The sequence below is a fragment of the Mustela nigripes genome, chromosome 15 (genome assembly GCF_022355385.1).
Source record: "Mustela nigripes isolate SB6536 chromosome 15, MUSNIG.SB6536, whole genome shotgun sequence".
Taxonomy (NCBI): domain Eukaryota; kingdom Metazoa; phylum Chordata; class Mammalia; order Carnivora; family Mustelidae; genus Mustela; species Mustela nigripes.
Genome location: NC_081571.1, coordinates 38156789 through 38167345, shown reverse-complemented (window position 1 = coordinate 38167345; position 10557 = coordinate 38156789).

Here is a 10557-nt window from a genome sequence, read left to right as displayed (position 1 = left end):
TTCCCTACCCACATGCCTGCTTTTTATTACAAAATATAATAATAAATTAGAATTGCCTCTATTTTGGGGGGAAATCTCCCCTTACAGAGGTATGTGTGAAAGGATATAATTGTATTTTTATCTGTACGAGACACATTTTCTGCTAACTTTGTGCTCAATACAATTCCCCCAAATTTGTTATTTTATTTGTGAACTGAGTTTGTCAATATTTAAAGTGAAAGTTATTAGACAACACAGACATACTCTTACTTTTGCCAATGCTGACTTGTTCTGGAATAATTACTTTTTAATATCTAAAGCAATTGAATTGATCAGAATATTGATCCTATTCTCATTTTTGATCATTGTGCCATTGATTTAACATTATCACTGGCTTACCAAGCAGGGTAGAATACAAGGTGTCTTGTGCATTCATCTTTGTTAAAAGATAAATGCATGAGACAGGCTTTAAAAGCTTTTTAAAGTGCAAGATGCTGGAACTGCATTTTCAATCTGCATTCTCTCCTGCTGTTTTATGGAATTTATTGAAAATGTGCCTCTTAGAGGTCAGATCATTTCTTTCTTCAAGTGTAAAAAAAAGATATAAGTAATATATTAAAAGGCTTCTAGGATAATATCAAGAAATTAGAACAACCTCATTCTATATTCAGATACCTCTTCTCTTGAATATTATGACTCATCAAAAATAAGAATCACAATTCATCTGTTTCTAGCTAACTTCAGACTTTTGCATTTTTAGGTTTTATTAGAACGGAGCATATAGGATGCCTTTTTTCTTCTCTCTCTCTTTCTCTCTCATATTTTCCCTACTGCCAGTCTCCTCCCATTAGGTAATTTAGAAGGCTGCAAATCAAATTAAAAATCTTGAGAAACTTGGTCTTATCTAATTTGAAATCTATTAATGGATTAAAATTGTTCTCAATTCTTCAGTTCCCAAACACTTTTATCATATTATTCTTTATTAGTAAAACATTCTCTGTACAGACTATTCAAAATATATTATTTGTATTGTGCTTTTTTAAAGTGTAACATCCAAATAATTGGTGTCTAGAAAAAAATACAACTAGGGGCATTGGAAAAAAATGACAGTGGTCTTTTAAAATAAGAAAGTAGGCTAAATTATTTATTATACTAGTTTTCTAATCTATAGATATGCTACAATAGATCTTTTCTTTTTATGAGTAAGGATATATATCTCCTTCTCTACATACATACACACACAAACACACATATGTATTAATTTATTCAGGGCTGATTGCTGCCCCTTATTTGTGCTTCTAATCTGGAGAAAAGTTCATAATCATTTCTGGTCACAGTTTGATGAAAATATTTCCTCCTTTTTTTGATTGCCTATCTTATAGTTTGAAGTGCTTCAGCAAGTCTTCCCTAAACACGAACAGTTTGCTTTCATCTATTCAGGGAGAGTCCCCTTTCATTTACTCTGATTAGTTGTTAATAGATTGTTTTCTCTTAGTTATTAAAAAGTAATGGTAATGATTCAAGAACCACTTGGGAAAGGATCCTATTTTTAAGTGCTAAAGATGAGCCAAGCGTGAGAAGTTTGTAGACCAAATAGAAGTAGCAGAATTCCTCACTGGTAGGGGAACTCACTGGGAGTTTTTAAGCTGGGAGCTTTATGAAGCATTGCTTGAGGAAGACATAGCAGGTTGATGGGGAAAAAATTACAAAGAGATGAGTTTCATGAAGAATATAATAATGCAGATGTAATGGGGTATTAAAATGGAGTTCTTTCTGTCTCACTTTTGGTATAAGGTCCTAAGACTGAGAATAATGGGTACCAAGTGCCTGCAAGACTTGTTTGTAGTTTTTGTCAAGGAGCTCTTGCCAAATTGCCTTGTGAGCCGAAATCAAGAATCTGACACCTAATCAACTGAGCCACCCAGGTACCCCAAAAAGTTTGGTTTTAAACAGAATTTCTTCAGAGGCATTGAGGGATAGGTGTTCAGTGGGATGAAGAAATGTGGAACTAAGTTGCATAATGGCAGAGAAGGAGATGCCTTGGTGCAAAATATCCTTATGAAAGTGATTGTCATTTCTTTTAGCATGTCCACTCTTGCTTTGGGCTATGTTCCCTTTCACCCATTTCTTAGATGATTACCAAACTGTGCATAGCTATACCCATGCACTTTCTATTTTGTTTGTTTATTTTAACCTTATTTTTAAATTGATATATAATGTATTATTTGCTTCAGGGATACATGTCTGTAAATCATCAGTCTTATGCATTCACAGCACTCACCATAGCACTTACCCTCCCCAGTGTCCATAACCTAGCCACCCTAGCCCACCTCCCCTCACCCCCCAACAGTCCTCAGTTTATTTTCTGAGATTAAGAGTCCAATATGATTTGTCTCCCTCCCAGATCCCATCCACTCTGTTTTATAACACATATCTCTGTGAAGTGATTTTCCTAAGAGACCCTGATTCTTTAAGGATAGACCCTGCATCTTATTCACCTTTTTGTCGCAGCCAGCGCGACAAATTGACGAGGAAACGTGAGGGTTGAGAGGATGGTGAAAAGAAATTAAGAGACAAAGAGATGGGGCAGGAGGGACACTGAGGAGGATGTCCAACAGTGGCAATTTTATTCCACATCTTACAAGCATTTATAAGGCAGACCACAATAGGAGTAATACATCAGTACCTAGTCAGAGGGCCGCAAGTTTCTATAACAAGTTTAATCAACTCAAGCAAACTTCTTGATGCCAGCTAATGCCATTAGCAAGACAATCAACCAGGGAGTGGGTTATGGGAAGTACAGAACAACAAGGACCAACTAGGAATTCATGACCCTGACCACACTGTTCCCTTCTGTAGGGAGAGGGTGTGGGAAGTCACGTAGGCGAGTGCACGACACATAGCACAGAACCTTTCTCAGTGTTACTCAACTTTCTGGTCCTTAACCCCTTGTCAAGGTGTCTGAACTTTAAAGGAGACACAAGTCAGGGCCTGGTTTGGTCTTCAACTCCAACCATGCTGTGGCCTCCAACACCTTTTTATCATCAGGTCCTGGCAGAGTGCCTGCCATCTAAGTAGGCAACCAATTGATATGTGTTGAATAAATGAGGGAGTAGACGAGCAAATGAATGCGAAATAGTGAGTGGGGTGATATCATTCAGGACGATAATAAAGAGAAAAGAGAGACTTGAGTGCTGAGTTTTAGAATCGGCCACCAGAGATGAGGTAATAAAGGATACAAAAATAAATGACAGAGATCAAGTGGGGAAAGTAGGAAGCGTTCAAGAAAAGGAATACAGGAAGAGCCTCCAGAAGATTATTATGTACTTCAGAGAAATCAAGGAAAATGTGGACCCCAAATACCACAAGACTCAATGAGGGACTGGGCATTTGTGATTTTTAGGAATGCAGCTACTATGGAATAGCAGGAACAAAAGTCAAGGAACATTTTGGAAAGGGAACATGAAAACAACACAGTAGAATGAAAAAAACAATGCAATTGGTTAAAGATGTAGAAAATAACAGGTAGCTTGGAGTAGAAGATCAGTCAAATGAAGGATTTTTTACTAATTTATTTGCTGATTGATTGGAGAGGGAGAAAGCAACCTGTTTCCTTACAGAAGGAAAGATCCCTTGTCACAGGGGTAGTGAAGATGCTGCTGAGAAAAGAGTTAACTCACACCAGCAAGGATTTCTTCTTTCTAGTGTGGCTTATATTTGGTTCTGCATAATACCTTGTAGAGAACCTGAGCAGAACTAAGGCTGATGGGTAGTGTTCTGTTAACTGAGCTCAAAAGTGGGTATTTGTCATGTTTTGTCACTTAGCATCTTTTAATACCCTCTGTGTTTTGTTAATTCCCTATATCAGAAGATAGTCCTCATCTTACCCAGACTCACAGCTGGGAACAGGGCTTATCATCTAGAGTCAATTAATTATACACAGCTGAGTTCAGACACATCTGAGCATTAAGGAATGCTGTATGGAATCTGCACTGCTGCTGTCCTTAAACAGGCAAAGTTGAGGTGTCGAGTTTTAACTACAGCAGGCTGATGGTTGTATAGGGGTCATGATCTGGTTTCAGTGGCTGAAACAAGATGGGATCCTTTTGCCAAAGTGCCTGGAAACATACCTGCAGCAGTTTTGTTTTGTAGCTTCCCTATAGCTTCCAATTTTTGACCTTTTAAGAGCTTGTATACCCCCTCTTCCATGGCCTTTCATTCCTTTTCAGCTTGAAGGAGAGTGCCAACCAACATGTACATAATTTTCCCCATCTTAAACTCCAGAATCTTGAAATACATAGCCAAGTGATATTAACTCAGGCTAAGGCTAGTTAATTAATTGTTAATAGTCAGCCATGCTTTCTCTAACCTCTACTCCAAAAACTGGTGGTGGTAGAATTGGGAATCCAGGGATTTAGAACTGGATGTGAAATTTAGGGCCAAGGAATAATATATGTAAAACTATTTTTATTTCATAAAAAATATTTTATTTAATTACAAACATAAAATATTAATAATTATGTATAAATTTTGTTTTTACTATTCCTCATTTGCTAGAAACTTTTCAAGATCTTCCTCTTCAATATTGATAGGTTATAATTTCTTTCTTTCTTGTGCATACTAAAAGCCTGTGTTCTTTTGTTTTATTTCTAGTTCCACATCAAAATGTCTTAAGGCTTCCTGTACTTTTTTTTTAAGATTTATTTTATTTATTTTAGAAAGAGAGGGGGAGAGAGCATGAATGGAAGGGGCAGAGGGAGAGAGAGAGAGAATTTCAGGCAGACTCCATGCTGAGGGTGGAGCCACACTGTACCACCCAGGTGCCCCTCTAATAATTTTTTTTTTCTATAAGTATTAGCTTCTGTCATAGGACTTGCCTATTAGGACTATCATTTAGGAGCTCTTGTTTTCAAAAACAAAGTATAGTTAGGATGCTTAAGATACAAAGAACTTTGAATAATGCTTATTTAAATACTTGCATATTCCAGATAGGATTTTTACAAGCCCTTCCTCAGTGTATGGTGTTAATCCTATTTTAGCATTGCTTATGTAGCCTCTCTATCCAGATCCTATCATTCCCTATGGACATGGCTTTTTTTTTTTTAACAAGCAAAGAAGTGTGTATCTAGGCCCAGTTTTCCCTTTCATTTAATTAATTAGCTAACTAAATAAATTTTTAAAAATATTTTTAATTTAAATTCAATTAATTAACATATAATATACATTGGTTTTAGAGTTACAAGCCTGTGATTCATCAGTCTTATATAATACCCACTGCTCATTACATCACATGTCCTCCTTAATGTCCCATCACTCAAGTGCCACCCTCAGTTTGTTTCCTGTGATTAAGAGTCTCATGGTTTGTCTCCCTTTCTGGTTTGTCTTGTCTTATTTTTTCTTCTCTTCCCCTTTGATCCTCTGTTTTGTTTCTTAAATTCCACGTATCAGTGAGATTGTATGATAATTGTCTTTCTCTGACTGACTTATTTCACTTGGCATGATACCCTCTAGTTCCTTCCATCCATGTCATTTCAAATGGCAAGATTTCATTTTTGATGGCTTTGTAATATTTCATTGTACATATGTATATACAATGGACTATAACATATATATACATGTATATATGACATCTTCTTTATCCATTCATCTGTTTTTTTTTCCTCTTTCAATGTTTTCTTTCAGTGACCTCTCCTTTTCCTTCATGAGGTACTGATCTTATAGTTCTTACATCTTCCAGGTAGTCTTCTCTTTTAAAAATAATTCCAAGGAGAAATAAAAAGATGACTTTTAATGGGCCCTGGCATAATCATGTGTATGAATGTGTGTGTATGTGACCAAATATTTGTAGAAGTCTGTGTCTGTACCTGTATCTCTGTTTATATGTCTGTCTATAGAGTGGAGTTCTGACAGACTTATAATTCCTTTTCACTAAAGAATTGTTGAGTAAGTATACCAAGCAAAGGTAGGAAATGGTTTTAGTTTGTGTTAGCCTGGACTCATTCTTCATGTACTGTGAAAGTCAAATGCTCTTCCTCTGTTTATGTCATTATGCTCACACAACCACTGTCCATAAGAAATGTCACTTCCTTATATCACTATCTGCAGGAAATATTTGATTGTCTCACATATTCACTCAAATGTCACAAAAATGTATTTGGTAAAAGTCACAATATTCCATTGCTATTCTTTATAAAGTGCTGATATGGATAGTAATTTGAAGTTTTTGTTATAATCCATGGAATAAGACAATTACCTGAACCTTGAGATAATAACAATAGAATTATGTGGGGACTCTGGCTAGCTCAGAGGAACATGTGACTCTTGATCTTGGAGTTGTGAGTTCAGGCCTCATATTTGGTCATAGAGATTCCAAAAAAAACAAATAAACTTAAAAAAAAGAATTAGTGTATATTAATTTATTCATTTATTCAATCAACAAGAAATTATTTAGAAATTACTAATTCTTATTTGGAGCAATGATACAATTTTTTAGAAATAGACGACCATGGGAAGCATTATAGATTTCATACTTCCTCTGAGTAAACCTATAGTATGTAATTCCAGGTTTCAGGGGTTCAGGAAATTATTTTTATACCCAATCTGTGTAGGTTTTGTATTTGTAATACTGTTTTTATAATTTACTATTTTGATTACCATATTGAATAGGGTATTTTAAACAGACTACCTTTATTATATAAAGGGAATAAAAATTGGGTGATTACTTACTATGGTTTAAACACTGAGTTAGATACTTTATGTACATTCTCATTCATTATTTCTAAAAATCCTATGGTGGATTATTTCTCTCATTTTAGAAATGAAGCAACAAATTCAGAGTCAAAACAATTGTCATATGACATTTCTGAAAGTTTGGAATATTTGAAAACTAAATTGAATTTTTATTGAAATTTTTGAATGTAGTTTATTTAAATATGAAAGCCAGCAAAAAGATATTCACTGAACCTACTTTATATATTCCAGAACTAGTAATAAACTGAAACTTAATATATGTGATAATACAACTGGGAAAGAATAAGAACTTTTATGAGTCATGGTTTAATTTGCAGTCATCAATTATTCTAAAGTGATCAGCAGCTAATTATATCGAAGTTCTCTTTTTTTCTGAATGTTTTGTCTTGCAAAGTATTGCAGTGGTGCTACTGAAATTTCATACTTTTTCTGTGTGTGTGTTCTAAGGCTGTCTATGGTTCGCAAAGAATTCATGTATTTTTTTTATCCTATTAGGGAGAGAAGGAGAATTGTGTGGCAGAACAGGACAGGATAGGTATTATTAGAAAGGGCATTTGAAGAATGAAGGTGTGAAGAATGGCATTTTGCTTTTACTTTCAGTAGTGTTTGTGGCATCAGAAAGAGCAAGAATAGCAGTGACTAATTTTATCTCCTAGTTCACAGTTATTTTTTTAATTAAATTAAATTAAATTTTATTCATTGTTCTAAAATTCATTGTTTGTGCACCACACCCAGTGCTCCATGCAATACGTGCCCTCCACAATACCCATCACCAGCCTTACCCCACTCCCCAATCCTCCCCTCCAAAACCCTCAGTTTGTCTCTCAGAGTCCACAGTCTCTCATAGTTTGTCTCCCCCTCCAATTTCCCCCAACTCACTTCTCTTCTCCATCTCCCAATATTCTCCGTGTTATTGCTTATGCTCCACAAGTAAGCGAAACTGTAGGATACTTGACTCTCTCTGCTTGACTTACTTCACTCAGCGTAATCTCTTCCATTCCCATCCACGTTATTACAAAAGTTGGATATTCATCCTTTCTGATGGAGGCATAATACTCTATTGTATTTACAGACCATATCTTCTTTATCCATACGTCAGTTCAAGGGCATCTTATTCTTTCCACGGTTTTGCAACTGTGGCCATTGCTGCTATGAACATTGGGGTACAGATGGCCCCTCTTTTCACTACATCTGTATCTTTGGGCTAAATACCCAGTAGTGCAATTGCAGGGTCATAGAGTAGCTCTATTTTTATTTCTTAAAGAATCTCCACACTATTTTCCAAAGTGGCTGCACCAACTTGCATTCCCACCAACAGTGTAAGAGGGTTCCCTTTCTCCACATCCTCTCCAACACATGTTGTTTACTGTCTTGTTGATTTTGGCCATTCTAACTGGTGTAAGGTGGTACCTCAATGTGGTTTTGAATTGAATCTCCCTGATGCCAATAGTGACGAACATTTTTTCATGTGCCTGTTAGCTATTTGTATGTCTTCTTTGGAGAAGTGTCTGTTCATGTCTTCTGCCCATTTCTTGATGTGATTATCTGGTTTTTGTGTGTTGAGTTTGAGGAGTTCTTTATAGATCTTGGATATGAGTCCATTGTCTGTAGTGTCATTTGCGAATATCTTCTCCCATTTCGTGGGTTGCCTCTGTGTTTTGTTGACTGTTTCCTTTGCTGTACAGAAGCTTTTAATCTTGATGAAGTCCCAAAAGTTCATTTTCACTTTTGTCTCCTTTGCTTTTGGAGACGTGTCTTGAAAGAAGTTGCCGTGGCCGATGTTGAAGAGGTACGGCCTATGTTCTCCTCTAGGGTTTTGACAGATTCCTGCCTCACGTTGAGGTCTTTCATCCATTTTGAGTTTATCTTTGCCTATGGTGTAAGAGAATGGTCAAGTTTCATTCTTCTACACATAGCTGTCCAGTTTTCCCAGCACCATTTATTAAAGAGATTGTCTTTTTTCCACTGAATATTTTTTCCTGCTTTGTCGAAGATTATTTGACCATAGAGTTGAGGATCTCTACTGGGTTCTCTACTCTGGGCTTTCTACTCTGTTCCACTGGTCTATGTGTCTGTTTTTGTGTCAGTATCATGCTGTCTTGTTTATCACAGCTTTGTAATATAGCTTCAAATCAGGCAGTCTGACGTCCCCAGGTTTGTTTTTCTTTTTCAGCATTTCCTTGGCAATTCGGGGTCTTTTCTAGTTCCATACAAATCTTAAGATTGTTTGTTCCAGCACTTTGAAAAATGCCGATGGTATTTTTTTTTCATTTATTTATTTTCAGCATAATAGTATCATTTTTTTTTCACCACACCCAGTGCTCCATGCAATCTGTGCCCTCTATAATACCTGCCACCTGGTACCCCGACCTCTCATCCCTCTGCCACTTCAAACCCCTCAGATTGTTTTTCAGAGTCTATAGTCTCTCATGATTCACTTCCCCTTCCAATTTACCCCAACCCCCTTCCCTCTAATTCCCCATGTCCTCCATGCTTTTTTTAATGCTCCACAAATAAGTGAAACCATATGATAATTGACTCTCTCTGCATGACTTATTTCACTCAGCATAATCTCTTCCAGTCCCGTCCATGTTGCTACAAAAGTTGGTTATTCGTCCTTTCTGATGGAGGCACAATACTCCATAGTGTATATGGACCACATCTTCCTTATCCATTCATCCGTTGAAGGGCATCTTGGTTCTTTCCACAGTTTGGCGACCGTGGCCATTGCTGTTATATACATTGGGGTACAGATGGCCCTTCTTTTCACTACATCTGTATCTTTGGGGTAAATACCCAGGAGTGCAATGGCAGGGTCATAGGGAAGGATGGCATTGAAAGTGTAGATTGCTCTGGGTAGCATAGACATTTAAATAGTGTTTATTCTTCTGATCCATGAGCATGGACTGTTTTTCCATCTTTTGTGACTTCTTCAAATTCTTTCATGAGTGTACTGTAGTTCTTCAAGTTTAGATTTTTTACCTTAAACCTGGTTAGGTTTATTCCAAGGTGTCTTATGGTTTTTGGTGCTCATACAACAATCCAGTAATATAACAGGATAGAAAATCAATGCACAGAAAGCAGTTTCTTTCTTATACACTAACAATGAAATTGTAGAAAGGGAAGTTAGAGAATTGATTCCATTTAAATGTTTATATATAAAAAAAAAAAGAAATGTAAATAGCACCAAAAACCATAAGATACTTTGAAATAAATCTAACTGAAAAGGGAGTTAATTTTCTCAATCAGAAGGAAGTTACAAAATGAGAAAAAAAAAAAACAAAACAAGAATGGAATCTGTGCTTTTGGGTTGGATTTGGATTTATCAGTAAGAGCTACACATATTGTATATACGCACACATTATATACACTTATCTATATCTGTATATCTGTCTAAATCTATTAGATATAGATTGAGAAATGATAAAGATATAGAGAATAACTATAGACATACATGTACAAATTAGCATATATATTCTAGCATTGTCTGCTGAGCTATCCTAGAAGCAAGGACATATGAGCAACTATGAGCTCACCTAATGATGAGATCTTTTTAAATGTCATTCACCAATGAAAAGTATCATGGCTCCTTAATGAACTGGCTTATTTCAGGCCTGGAATGAAGAAAGTATCAGATAATCATTGAACATTATTTTGCATAAGAAAGATGATAACATAAAAGGGTTATTGAAGTCAACCCCCAAAGCCCTCCTAATCAAATATAGGAAATTGGTAATCAAAATCAGTAATGATAGCCATGGGAGTATAAGTGGAATAATACCTAATGGTAATGACTTAATGACAAATGAATAAAGTGATAGGATCAAC